The sequence below is a fragment of the Psammomys obesus genome, unplaced genomic scaffold (assembly GCF_907164565.1).
Source record: "Psammomys obesus unplaced genomic scaffold, mPsaObe1.curated_primary_1811, whole genome shotgun sequence".
In the NCBI taxonomy this organism is placed as follows: domain Eukaryota; kingdom Metazoa; phylum Chordata; class Mammalia; order Rodentia; family Muridae; genus Psammomys; species Psammomys obesus.
The window spans coordinates 12,334,223-12,336,833 of record NW_026585742.1 but is presented as its reverse complement, the minus strand read 5'-3'; the positions used below and the strand labels follow the sequence as shown (position 1 = coordinate 12,336,833).

Sequence of the window (2,611 nt, the reverse complement as noted above, 5' to 3'; positions counted from 1 at the left end):
GTGCCTCACCATGCTGGACAACATTCTTCCTTAAAGTAGTAAGCACAAACAAGATAAATTCACTCTACATTGGAATTATACTGTTTAATTTTAAAATACTGTGTGTGTGTGTGTGTGTGTGTGTGTGTGTGTAGGCATAGAAGTGCAAAGAATGATTTGCCCTGTGGAGGTCAAAAGTTCTTTATTCCCTCTGGCTTTCCAGTGATCCAATTCAGGTCATCAAGTTTACGTAGAAAGTGTTTTCACAAGAAGAGCCAGCAGAGGTGAGCTGTACTGGGGCCCAGCCCCCATCATCAGCCATGCCATTCTGAGAAGGAGAACTATGGAGGGTCTGAGCAGCATTCAGCTTGGAGCCCTCTCTGCTGACTCCTGATCTGCTGTACCCATCTGGGACACAGCTGGCAGACAAACACAGACAAAAGAACCAACAGACGTGACCTGTATGCCTGCCCAATCCCTGTAGCTCACTATCCTTAGAAGGCCTGTGGCAGTTCTGAGCAACATTCAGTTTAGAGCCCTCTCCACTGATGCCAGATATTCTTGACCCACTTGTAACACAATCAATAGAGGTGAGATATAAATAGACTCTGATCCTCATTGTCCACCATCTTGTGAGGGACCCTGAGCAACATCCAGCTTAGAGCCCTCTCTGCCTCTTCCCTATCTGCCTGACTGACATAGGGCATAGCACTCAGAGCCCCACAGAGTCACCAAAGCCAGCAGAGGGGCACACCCAGCCTAGTCAGAAGAGACCATCAGGACCCCCAAAAAATTCAGGTTCACCAGAGGCACAGCTACCCCAGCTAACACCAAGTCCAGCCAGATAGCTAAAGGCCAGCGTAAGGATACAATCAGGTGCTTTCTTCGCCAACACATATGCTAAAATTGGAACTGTACAGAGAAGATTAGCATGGCTCCTGCACAAGGATGACAGGCAAATTTGTAAAGCATTCCATATTTTTGCCAGGCCACAGGAAGATGAAGCAACCAGCCTTGATGAGATCTGATAAACTAGGGTTAGAAAGGGAGGAGATCCTCCCCTATCAGGAGACTAGGGAAAGGGCACAGGGGAAGAAGAGGGAGGGAGGGTAGGACTGGGAGCAGATGAGGGAGGGGGCTGCAGCAGGGATGCAAAGTGAATAAATTGTAATAAATAAATATATAAATAAAATTAATTAAAAAAAAAGAAATCAGCAAAAGCCACAGCAATATAAACCACCAGAGGCCAACTATCCTACCCTGGGTAGAAGCACAAAAGGATAACCTTAAATCCAACCTTATAAAGATAATAGAGGCCTTAAATAGAAGAAGTGAATAAATCCCTTAAAGAAATACAAGAAAACACAATTAAACAGGTGAAGGAAATGAATAAAACTGACATGTAAAAGACTATCTTCATGTTGGTTTCCTAGTAAGCAGAGCAAGGGCAGTCACTGAATGAATTCAGTTGACTGCTCTTTGATCATCTCCTCCTGGTCAGGTAGCCTTTCTACACATAGAAGGAGTATCCAGACAGTCCTGATGAGACCTGATAGGCTAGGGTAAGATAGTAGAGGAGAAGGACCTCCCTTATCAGTGGGCAAGGAGAGGGGTATGGGGGCGGGGGAGAGAGAGAGAGGGTAGAACCTGGAGGAGATGAGGGAGGAGACTACAGCTGGGATACAAATGAATAAATTGTAATTAATAATAATAATAATAATAATAATAATAATGTCAATTTGAGAGTAAAATGAAAAATAAAAAAATTAAAATGGAGTACAGAGCTAAACAAAGAATTCTCAAATAAAATTCTAATGGCTGAGAAGCACTTAAAGAAATGTTCAGTGTCATTAGACATCAGAGAAATGCAAATCAAAATGACTGAGATTCCATCTTACACCAGTCAGAATGGCTGGTGAAAAAGAAAAAAGTGACAGCACATGATGGAGAAGATGTGGAGCATGTGGAACCCTCCTGCACTGCTCGTGGAAATGCAAACTTATATACCTACTTTGGAAATTAATCTGGCAGTTTCTCAGAAAATTGGGATTAGTTCTGCCTCAAGACCCAGCTATTCCACACCTGGACATATACCTAAAAGAGGCACAACTATACTACAAGGACACTTGTTCAACTCTGATCATAGCAGCTTTATTTGTAATAGCCAGAAACTGAAAACAATCCAGATGTTTCTCAACAGAATAATGTACAGAGAAATTGTAGTATATTTACAAAATGGAATACTATTGAGCTATAAGAAAAAAGAAAATCAAGCACTATGCAGGCAAATAGATGGAACTAGAAATGATCATCCTGAGTGACATAACCCAGATCCAGAAAGACATGCATGGTATATAATCACTTATAAGTGGATATATTACAGGATAACCATACTACAATCCAAAGAACCAAAGAAACCATGTAACAAGGAGGGTCTGAGTGAAGTCACTTTAATCCCACTCAGAAGAGGAAATAAAATGGTTGTCCTAAGTAGATGAAGACAGGGAACTGATGGAAGAAGTTCTGTGGAAAGCAACAAGGGTGCGGGTCAGATATGGGAAGAGCAGGAGTGGGAGGTAAGAAAACAGAGAGAAGGAAAACCAACCAAATGGGGAGGACACCTCTGAGACAA

General features: G+C 42.3%; 1 non-coding gene across 1 annotated transcript; it reads left to right on the top strand.

Annotated features, from left to right (window-relative positions):
* Positions 1 to 855: 855 nt before the first annotated feature.
* LOC129670636 (U6 spliceosomal RNA) lies at positions 856 to 962 on the top strand. The gene has a single exon (XR_008719243.1). It is a non-coding gene; the product is annotated as a U6 spliceosomal RNA (small nuclear RNA).
* Positions 963 to 2,611: the final 1,649 nt, after the last annotated feature.